At 40.5% G+C, this 12,500-nt stretch overlaps 1 protein-coding gene across 7 annotated transcripts in view; it reads left to right on the top strand.

Annotated features, from left to right (window-relative positions):
• The window catches only part of LOC143027117 (uncharacterized), a 249,394-nt gene that overhangs the window by 57,335 nt on the left and 179,559 nt on the right, over positions 1-12,500 (top strand). For 5 of the 7 annotated variants that reach the window (XM_076188141.1, XM_076188137.1, XM_076188138.1 and 2 more), the window contains exon 1: positions 7,842-7,957. The exons of 1 other annotated variant lie outside the window; for it this stretch is intronic. The gene's annotated coding sequence lies outside the window, so the exon portion shown is untranslated. Of the gene's footprint in view, positions 1-7,841; positions 7,958-8,001; positions 8,116-12,500 lie in introns of those variants that run through there. One more of the 7 variants, XM_076188132.1, reaches the window with a different exon arrangement.

Genomic DNA, 12,500 nt, shown 5'->3' with positions numbered 1-12,500 from the left:
AATGGCATCGTTTGGTGAAACTTAACATCTGAAGACACAACTGGTGTCAGTCGACAGAGTACGGAGGAAAATCTTTTATTTGTCATAAAAATAGAGACAAAAAATGGGTTATATTTTGCTTGGAGACAAAACAGAGGAAATGGACACGATCAGGTAACGTTACGCGCTTGATTGATGATGATTGATGGATAGTTGGATCGACACAGTGTTGTCTTTGAAGGATTGATCGGGTCAATTTTGTAAGTGCTTGGTGCTATGGCTGTGTTCAGCCATCTTGAGAGTTCAGTGCTTAGAAAATAAGAACCTGTGAAGGATAACAAATGGATTAAAGGAAAGAGAAATTTCGAAGAGGAAGTCGACAAAAAATATATAAAATAAAATAAATAAATAGATAAATGTTGAGGTGTTTCCTCCATTGTTAAATAGAATCGTTGATAGGAGAGATGAATAGTGTAAAGGAAAGTGTAGGGCCAATTGAGCGAGGCGTTCGTTCTGTAGTGGAACAGTGAAGGCATTACACACACACACACACACACACACACACACACACACACACACACACACACACACACACACACACACACACACACACTCGGTGGCGCGGTTGGTAGAGACCCGGACTGTCACTACGGCGACCCAGGTTCGAATCCTGCCCAGGGCTGAAATAATTTCAGTATCGCTGCGCTTCGAGTCGTTACCCCAACTCTCGTGGGTGGGGAGTTGGGTGTGTGTGTGCGTGTAAGGTCATAGCATTACCCATAGATCGATCATACGAGCTCTGAGCTCTCTTCCGGGAGGGAAATAGATGTCGATCACGAGTGCAACACGTGATCCAAAGACCAAGGTGAATCACACACAATATATTGAACCCAAGGCAATTTTGATTTAGATAAGGAAAATCATGTACCACTCATTTGATTTGTTTCTATTCAAGATTGATAGATATATTGCAAGAAAGGGATGGCTGGGCAAACTGTGCCTTCCTGGACCTACAAAAGGCATTTGATAAGGTACCACACAGAAAATGGCTATATAAACTGGAAACAATAGGAGGCATATGTGGAAAACTATTGAATTGGATGGAGGACTTCCTACATGGATGAAAAATGAGAGTTGTGCTCAGAGACAAATATTCAAAATGGGAAGAAATGAGTAGTGGCGTCCCACAGGGGTCAGTACTAGCTCCGATAATGTTTGCTATATATGTAAATGACATGGACGAAGATATTGAAAGTTACATGAACGCAAAGTTATTAAAGAGAATAAATTCCGAAATAGACTGTGACTCATTACAGTGATCTGAACAAAGTCTCAGAGTGGAGCAAGAGATGGGAGATAGAATTCAACATCAAGAAGTACAATATAAGTGAATTTGGGAAAAGCAAGACGAGAATATCAGGACAGTATAGAATTGGCGGAAAAGAAGTAAAGAAAGTAAATTCTGAAAGGGACCTAGGAGTAATCATCGCCAAAGTCATGTCGCCAGATAAACATATAAATAAGATAGTCGAAGAAACATAAAATTTGTTGAGATCAACAAAGGTGGCCTTTACATCCCTGGATAAAGAAATAATTAAGAAAATATTACAAACACTGATAAGGTAAAAACTGTAATATGCAGCGCTGATATGATCACCCAGTACAAAAAAGAATATAAGAAAATTAGAAAGAATACAAAGAGCAACGACAAAGATGGCCCCAACACTTTCAAACCTGACATATGATCAAAGACTGGCCGAACTGGAATTGCCGACCCCGGAACAAAGAAGAGAACAAGGGGACCTACTAACCATCTACAGAATTATGAAAGGAAAAGAACGCATTGATAGAGAAGACTTATTAAATTGGGAAAGAGAAAAAACAAGAGGATATGTAATGAAACTCAAAAGGATAACTACAGAAGAGACCTGAAAAAGAACAGCTTCCCATACAGAGTGATAGATATATGGAACAAATTGGATGAAAAAATAGTGTGTGCAAACACAATACATGAATTTAAGAACAAACTTGATCTTGCGAGATACAAAAACGGGTTACCACGAGCATAGCTCCCCTTCCTGTATAGTACAACTGGGTAAATGCACACACACATACACACACGCACACACACACATGCACGCACATGCACGCACACACATACACACACACACACACACACACACACACACACACACACACACACACACACACACACACACACACACACACACACACACACACACACACACACACACACACACACACTAACACACACACACACACACACACACACACACACACACACACACACACACACACACACACACACACACACACACACACACACACACACACACACACACACACACACACACACACACACACACACACACACACACACACACACACACACACACACACACACACACACACACACACACACACACACACACACACACACACACACACACACACACACACACACACACACACACACACACACACACACACACACACACACACACACACACACACACACACACACACACACACACACACACACACACACACACACACACACACACACACACACACACACACACACACACACACACACACACACACACACACACACAACTAACACACACGGTTGGTAGAGTCTCAGACTGCCAGTACGGAGGTACTGGCGGTACCTGGTTCGAATCCTGCCCAGGACTGAAATTATTTCAGTATCGCTGCGCTTCGAGTCGTTACTCCAACTCTCGTGGGCGGGGAGTTGTGTGTGTGTGTGTGTGTGTGTGTGTGTGTGTGTGTGTGTGTGTGTGTGTGTGTGTGTGTGTGTGTGTGTGTGTGTGTGTGTGTGTGTGTGTGTAAGGTCATAGTATTACCCATAGATCGGTCATACGAGCTCTGAGCTCTCTTCCGGGAGGGAAATAGCTGTCGATCACAAGTCCAACACATGATCCAAAGACCAAGGTGAAAGACCAAGGTGAATCACACACACACACACACACACACACACACACACACACACACACACACACACACACACACACACACACACACACACACACACACACACACACACACACACACACACACACACACACACACACACACACACACACACACACACACACACACACACACGGTTCGACGACGCAGTGGTAGCATTCGTAAATGCTAACCCAGCGGTCCGAGTTCGAATCCTGCCCAGGGCTGAAATAATTTTAGTATCGCTGCGCTGTGAGCCGTTACTCCAACTCTCGTGGGCGGGGAGTTGGGTGTGTGTGTGTGTCAGGGCGCAGCATTACCCACAGATCGGTCATACATGAACTCTTAGCTTTCATCCGGTTGAGTAGTTGCTGTCGATCACGAGTCCAACACGTGATCCAAGACAATGCTGAATTACACACACACATGCACACACACACACACGCGCACACACACACACACACACACACACACACACACACACACACACACACACGCGCGCACACACACACACACACACACACACACACATACACACACACACACACACACACACACACACACACACACACACACACACACACACACACACACACACACACACACACACACACACACACACACACACACACACACACACACACACACACACACACACACACACACACACACACACACACACACACACACACACACACACACACACACACACACACACACGACTCGGTGGCGCGGTTGGTAGAGTCTCCGACTGTCACTACGGCGATCCGGGTTCGAATCCTAGCCAAGGCTGAAATAATTTCAGTATCGCTGCGCTTCGAGTTGTTACTCCAACTCTCGTGGGCGGGGAGTTGGGTGTGTGTGTGCGTGTAATGTCACAGCATTACCCATAGATCGGTCATACGAGCTCTGAGCTCTCTTCCGGGAGGGGAGTAGCTGTCAGTCACGAAACCAACATATGATCCAAAGACCATGGTGAATGCACACACATAAACACACAGGGGGAGCAAGAGAGATTTTGACAGGTTGACGTAAGTGGGAAACACAGTGGTCTTAGTCTGAGTTTATTCCTGACTATTTTCGCAGTTATGGTTTTTCAAAGGAATGATTGACAGATGAAAGTCCCAGTAGAAGAGTCTAATGTTATTATATCATAAAGAGTTTATTATTCTCAAGCCGAGTCCCACAGAACATCATGATAATATGTCTGGACCTTTTGGTCTCAGACAGCTCCACCTACCGTCAGATAGACGATATTATCATGGGGTTACAACTTGGAGCCTTGTTTGTCAACTTGTACGTGTGCGGCATCGAAGGACGCTCGTTGTTGTGAAGTGGAGAACCCTAATGTTTATGGTCGCTACGTTGCATTTACGTCAATGCAAACAGCACCAGCGAACTCTGTCGCATCGACAACAAAGAAGGGCGTTTCCCCTTATTAGACATTCTTAAAGACATCAATGGATATTTGGTCAAAACCGACATACAGTATATCAACCTTACCAACATTGTTACCACGATGAGAATGTTGTATAATGTAACCATAGTGTCGCTGAAGTTTTCGAACGTAGATCGGTCAAACACTGTAACAGATGTACTGATGTCATGTCGCGCTTGACCATGTACGGGAGCCGCACGTCAACGGTCATTCTGCCTCCATGACCGGGAGGGCTATGTCGAATCAACTCAGCAGATTTACGATCGTTTGTGCACAAATCCCGCCCAGTAACAGCAGCATCACCCTGAATGTCTTCTGCGAGACGTTTCCTACTACAAAGAAGATCGCAATATATATGTGTGTGTGTATATATATATATATATATATATATATATATATATATATATATATATATATTGAAAAAAGAGTTACCCATAGGAAAATAAGACGAATGATATAAACATTTTCGTCTGTTCAGACATCTTCAGGGTAACTTGAAATTGTATGTATGTATGTATGTACGTATGTATGCGTATATATATATATATATATATATATATATATATATATGTATATTGTATATATGTATATATATATATACGTATATATATATGTATATATATATGTATATATATATATATATATATATATATATATATATATATATATATATATATATATATACACGTATATATATATATCAGGTGGCGTCCATGTTACATACATTGCTGCCCGAGTAAGTGGTGAGAGGCCACAGGTCAAGTCCCAAGAGGTCACTTTGAACATCCGTGATAGCAAAGTGGTACCGTCTCAGCTTCGTGAATACGTATCTTAGAGTTCGAATCTCAGTAAATATGGTTATTCATTAAAGTCTAAATATGTTCGTATATATATATGTGTGTATGTGTATGCATGAGTAAAATTATGTTCCATTTTGGGAAATAGTCTTCATATAACAATATTTTTTTTTTTTTTTTTTTTTTTTTTTTTTTTGCTGAGACGTAATGACAGTATCATGGTGGCAGTAAATCATGATGACATGTAGAGTCAGATTCCAAAGTCCGACGACAATTTTGTGATGTCTTTGTTTACTACAAGATGGCGCCTTAGTAGCTATATTTACTTTGTTTCGGGGATGAAGTGAGCGTTTTTATATATATATATTGCAACATCCGTATAAAGAAAAAGTCTTTAGTACGCATAATTAATACACATGTTTGATAATGTAAAATGAAAGATAAACAAATATACCTCTTGTGGTGCCATCTATAACCAAATAAGGTAACCACATGATTGTACAGTTAAAGAAAGAAGTTCTGCGACACTTTTCTGGTATGGTACATTCGTTATATTTGGTATAACAAATCCATAAAAAGCACTCCGGATGTAAATTTGTCATGATGGGTGCAACCAGAGTCTCTTTGTTTATCTCAGTTGTCGAGACTCGCCGGCGAAGGCGTTCTCGATTCTTCGTAGACTAAAAACGATTTAGACACAATGCTATATCACCAGAGCGTCTGGGCTTTTATTTTCCTGAACTCCAAGGCACAACGACTCGCCGGGAGGGTTCTGTAAGACACACCGTGGCTTAGAGACACGTTACACGTCACGTTGTATACCACGTGGAGTGTCTCCTACATGTGCCAGGCACTTGTTGTGCCTCGGATGGCACTGGCTACAGAGACAGGGTCTGGTCTACAGAAGGGCCCTATCTACAGCGGGACCTTTTCTACAGTAGGGCCCTCTGTAGAACAAGACCTTATTTACGGCAGGCACTTCTCTGTAGCATGGCCTTATCTAAAAGAGGACATCCTTTGTACAGGACCCTCTGTACGGCAGGACTTTCTCTAAAGAATATCCTTCTGTAAAGTATATCCCTCTCTACAACATGGCCTTCTTCACAGTAGGTCACACATGAGGTGACAGATATAACGTGGTAGCCACTCCTCTGGACACGTTCCAAGGGCGTGTGTAACCCCCCCCCCAACCCCCTCTTCCCTCTTCGCCCCCTCTCCTCCTCTCCCACTCCCTCTCCCCCTCCCTCCCTCCAACTTCTCCCAAATGTACGGTTCTGTTGGCTCCAATTGCCTCACGCTGCTCCTCCCTCTCCTCCTCTTCCTCCTCCTTCTCTTCCTCCTCCTCCTCCTCTTCCTCCTCCTCCTCCTCTTTTTCTCTTCTTTATCCTATTCCTCTTCCTCCTCCTCCTCCTCCTCCTTCTCCTCCTCAATTGCATCTCCTCCATTCTCCTCTTCCCCCCACCTCACTCACCCCACCCCGATTGTCCTCCTCCATTTTCTCATTTACTAGTCGTCCAGGCCCAAGTTTTCTCTGGTGTCTCAACTTAGCTGATTCATCCTCAGTGGACTTTGTTGATAGAGTTGTATATTGCAGTGTATTGCAACGCGGAAAAGACCCTTCGAGATATTTTGTGTGATCAGGCAAAAGCCGTCTCGTCCATCGTGTAGTTGTGTAGTGATTGGTAACCGCCACTTGCCCCGGCAACGAATATTAGTTAGTCTCTTTTGTGTACATCATTTAGCCTACCTCACATTCTTTTCCTATCATCCCACACCATCATCATCACCACCACCACCACCACCACTACTACTACTACTACTACTACTACTACTACTACTACTACTACTACTACTACTACTACTACTACTACTACTACTACTACTACTACTACTACTACTACTACTACTACTACTGCTACTATCACCACCACCACAACTACTACTACTACTACTACTACTACTACTACTACTACTACTACTACTACTACTACTACTACTACTACTACTACTACTACTACTACTACTAATTTTTTTCTTAATATTGATACGACCTCCATCCTCGTGGAACTGTGTACTACTACTATTACTACTACTACCACTACTATTACTACTACTACTATAACTACTACTATTATCATTACCACGACCATCACCACCACCCCCATTCCTTCTCCTTCTCCTCCTCCTTTTCCTCCTCCTCTTCCTCCTCCTGCATCCTCCTCCATCACCACCACCACACCCATCGTCTCACCCCTGTGAGCTCTGACCAAGCAAGACCCATGGCAGTGAACGTCACATTCCTTTGCTGGGCGCAGATTTACCAATTGCTCAAGGGACACTACCCATCGTCGTCACCCTCGTCAGGAGGGGGATATTATGCTGCGCAGGTATGTCGGTCCTCTACGTTCCTTCAGGGGCCTCAGAGTACATCACCTACTATTTTCGTTCAGGCAAGATGTATAGCACAAAGAACACATCCCCCCAACATCTCCACCCTCCCCTCTTCTCTCTCCCCCACCTCCCTTCCCCTACTTACTGGCACCCCGGACCAAGCTCCACCCCACCCTCACCTTGCCCCCCCACCCCCCATCAGACATAACTCCCCCCCCCCCCTCCTCCTCCTCCTTTCCGCCGCCTCCGCCGCCTCCGCCGCCGCCGTCGCCAGTACCCTCGTGGTGAAGCCAGGAGGAGCCGTGGGCCTCATCTCCCTCCTCCTCTCGCCGTCCCGACGTGATTCTCCGCGTCCCAGGTAGTGGGGGAAGTTACCGACCAGGGTCCTCCTTGCCCACCCTTCCTTCGTGACCTCCTTCACGCCCTCTGTCCTTCCTCCCGACGGCGGTGACGACGAAGAAGGCGAGGGGCAACGAACGAAGCGGGCAGGCGGGGTTCTTGGACACTTCGTGTCTGGTGTGGTTTCGAAAAAGAGGAAAACGGATTTTACTTCTTTTTTTTCTAAGTGTTGGTCTTCCGTAGTCAGTGTTTCCTGTGACCGTTTTGTGTCTCCATGAAGCGCGTGTGTATGTGTGCATTGACCAGTTTGTGACGAATTTCAAAGTGGAGAGGTTATCCATTGTTCTTTTTGGTGGCTTGAAGAACCAACTTCTACACAGTTACGAAAATTAACTTACTCTACATAGAAAACTGTCTTATAAAACCGAATGAACATAAGAAGCCTCTTATTTACTTATGTCACACATATGTATGTGGATGAAAATAATATTTTTGATACCAATATATATTAAAAAAAAAAAAACCGAGAATATTGGCCTGTAAACTGTGTGTGTGTGTGTGCAAGCCCACGAGCCGACAGACCAAGACGAGTGTGCTGGCTGATGGTGACTCTTGTGCCAACCAAGCTAAGTGTTGGCAGACACGAAAAGGTGATGGTAGAAGGTTGTGTGGTGGCATCGGTTGTCCCGTATAGTCTTCAGAAAAAAAAGAGAGAAAAAAAGAAAAGAAAAAGTGAAAAAGCGAAAGTGTTCTGTGCTTATGAGATCCTGTTTACAAAACGAAAGAAATGAAGGACAGATTTTTTTTTTATTATATACTGACCAAGATGAAAGTACAGTACTAGCAAAAACTATACTGTGTTTATTTTCAATGTTTGCCTTTTTTGACAAAAATAATATATAGTGTTGATTTCGACATGTGAAAGTCATGATGAATAATTATACAAAGGCCATATAAAGTATAGGCCACGTTTCTAGATTAAGTGTTAAGATGAAAACCTTGAAAGTGTTATCACAACAAACAAGAAACTTAGTAAGAAAGTTCACATCGTATATGTATCAAGAGTGGAATGGAAGTGGATTGTGCAAGTATATCTGTGCCAACTCTGGTGATAGAAGAACGTTTATTTCATGACGGTGCTGCAGGTGATAGAGAATGGTGTCATTCGGAGCTCTGAGAACGTTGCCATGATCACGTGACCACTGAAGACAGTTTGTGTTGTCGGGACGGTGACGCGTCTGGTGAAGGGTTGAAGAATGGCAGTGATTAAATGTACTACTTAGCCCTGAGTCCTTTCAATTCGGCCACGCACCATGTAGACTCCTGTTCTTCACCAGCAGTTTTGTTCATTCGGAGGGATGAACAAAAGAACGAAGAACAAAAAGTGATTCTTGACGGGTCTACATCGACTGGGGACGTTTTCTTCACACGAATGAAATCGTCTTGTGGTAGATAGAACAAATATTCTTGAAAGACTGTCTCCGTATTGAAGGTGCTAAAAGGTGCCATTTGGCCCTCGTTGCCAAATGCGTTTCAGTCTTCCGAAGTCAGAAGAAGGGTTGACCTGTTAACGCGTGGAAGTGTTCTTCTGGGCCGAAGAGAACCGCCAAGTCAAAAGCTAGGTCAAAAGCCATGCGTTAACGCCATCAGTACGGTGATGACCTTTATGCTATGGACAACAGGCGATTGCAGCTATAGGGGCCGGACTCGAGCCTGAAGGTTGTCTCGATGGACCTTTACCTCTTGAGACCCCAATTCACCCGTTCAGTTGTACAGAATTGTCTGTTTTTAATCTGAGGGAAAATGATAAATTACGTCACTGTTGGAGGGGTTGAAAATCTACTGTACTCGTAGGTCATTAACCCAGAGTATTTTGTATTTAGCCCAGAGAAGCTCCACTTAAGCTGAACTTGGTCTCCAGAGGGTTGTTGATCAAAGAGCAGATCGTGAGAGTGGGCCGTGAGAATCGACATACGACACATGTAAAAGTGTAATTCTTCATGTGGGCTATCCTAGGATGACAGTTCTTCATGTGGGCCATCCTGGGTTCACGATTCTTCGGTTGTACAAGTTGGTGACGATAAGCATAACCCTCATTCAACCTAACCTAACCTAACCTAACCTAACCTAACTTAACCTAATCTAACCTAACCTAACCTAATCTATATTCCACTGTTGATATTGGGCGGCGTACTGGGATGACAGTTCTTCAGGTGGGATCTCATGGGGTGACGATTCTTCATGTGGGCGTTCTAGGGGTGTCAATTCTTCATGTGACCCAATGTACATATAATGCGATAAGGGTCTTTGTACACCTTGTGTACAACGTGTAGCACAGTGATGTGTACAGGAGTAGATGATGAAAAAGTTAATGTGGTTGGAGAGTAGGCCGAACGTAAGAACTTCGCTATGGGTGAACGTTTAATACCATTAATTAAGGAAACTGTACAATGAAAAATGAGTTACGCTTTAAACCTGACTACGGATGAATAATCTCAGAACCATTTTGCAATAATATTTCTTCTTTAGAAATATCTTCTTTATTGGAGGGCAGACTGAGATAGATAAATCTCCATTACTCGAAAAAATAGACAAAAAATAAATAAATAAATAAAAATTATGTATTTGTTGACTTGATATTCCTTTAGGCCCTGTTCAAGCTAACGGTTTCAACTGTGACGGTCCAATTACAATTTATGTCAATGGGGCCGTTCACACACAACCGCACATTTTTTTCTTGACTATGTAGTACCGCGGCGGTTTCCGAGAGGTTCAAACCTCTAGTGTGAACAGGGTCATATTCTCGAAAGCGTTTTCGTTTCGTACATGGGAGACTTCCGAATTTTAGAAATTCCCAATAACAGAGAGAACTACGTGTACTTGAATCTATGAGGGTCCGTTGTACAGTTAAGGAAACAAGTTAGTCAAAATCTTTTAAATAGTTGTTAGAAATCCAAGTTTATAATATTCGATCAATATATCTAATTAACGTGGATCTCTCTCTCTCTCTCTATCTCTTTATATATATATATATATTGTGTTAAATTTCTTAAAGTGTTGTATATCTTTGTGTTCAGTAAGCAAATGAATGAAAAATAAATAATATCACATAACAAAATAATAGATAAACTGTCGTATTGTAAATCTTCGTGAACAAGTAAACACAATTTTACGTTTCCTTCTATTACAAAGACTTTCATTGCTGGACGCCTTTCCGTTCATGTATAGATTAAAACTGTTGTGATAACACTAGATACTTGCAAAGCATCGAAGAAGAAGCAATTTCCCTAACTGTACGCGTGAGTGACAAGCGTCTTGTGTCGGTGAAGACGACGACTTGAGGAAGTGTACGTTTGGTATATATATATAAATATATAATATCCATAATAATGATCCAGAAAATAATTCTCAGATGCTGTGTAGTGCAGATTGTCAGCAGAGACAGTTATGGTGCTGACTGTTTACTGTAACTGACGAAGCATTTAGTATGAAGAGCCTCTTAGCGTGGGATCACTTAAGAAAGTGAGATCGCTGGAGGAGAATGCAATGCATGTTGATGAAGTGAGGTGGTCAGACGTAGTGAGATCGTCAACGTAACGTTTTGTGTACCTTGTGTACACAATGCATTGGTTTTTATTTATCATTTATCTACTTAATCTTTTATTTGTTTATCTATTTATTTGTTTATTATATATTATTTATTTGTGTTTATCAATTAATTAATTAATTGATTTATTCACTTATTCATTCATTTATTTATTTGTTTATTTTGTGGTGTAAATCCAAAGCGCTTCGGGAGTGTAAGAATGCCAGAGGAAGTCGAGAATGTTGGCGTTGTGGTCATTAGAAATGAGATTGCATCTTGCCTTCGATGATGATGATGTTTATTATTAATATTATTATTATCATTATTGCTATTATTATTATTACTATTATTATTATTATTATTATTATTATTATTATTATTATTATTATTATTATTATTATTATTATTATTATTATTATTATTATTATTATTATTATTATTATTATTATTATTATTATTATTATTATTACTATTATTACTATATTGTTATTATTATTATTATTATTGTTATTATTATTATTATTGTTATCATTGTTATTATTATTATTATTATTATTATTATTATTATTATTATTATTATTATTATTATTATTATTATTATTATTATTATTAGTATTAGTATTATTAGTATTATTATTATTATTATCATTATTATTATTATCATTGTTATTATTGTTATTATTATCATTACTATTATTATTATTATTATTATTATTGTTATTATTATTATTATTATTATTATTATTATTATCATTATTATTATTATTATTATTATTATTCTATTGTTATTAATATTATTATTATTATTATTATTATTATTATTATTATTATTATTATTATTATTATTATTATTATTATTATTATCATTATTATTATTGTTATTATTGTTATTATTATTATTATTATTATTATTATTATTATTATTATTATTATTATTATTATTATTATTATTATTATTATTATTATTATTATTATT

The sequence above is a fragment of the Oratosquilla oratoria genome, chromosome 7, assembly GCF_046742065.1.
Source record: "Oratosquilla oratoria isolate Oo_2021 chromosome 7, ASM4674206v1, whole genome shotgun sequence".
Classification (NCBI taxonomy): domain Eukaryota; kingdom Metazoa; phylum Arthropoda; class Malacostraca; order Stomatopoda; family Squillidae; genus Oratosquilla; species Oratosquilla oratoria.
The sequence above is the reverse complement of the archived record's forward strand: the minus strand, read 5'-3'. Positions and strand labels throughout refer to the sequence as shown.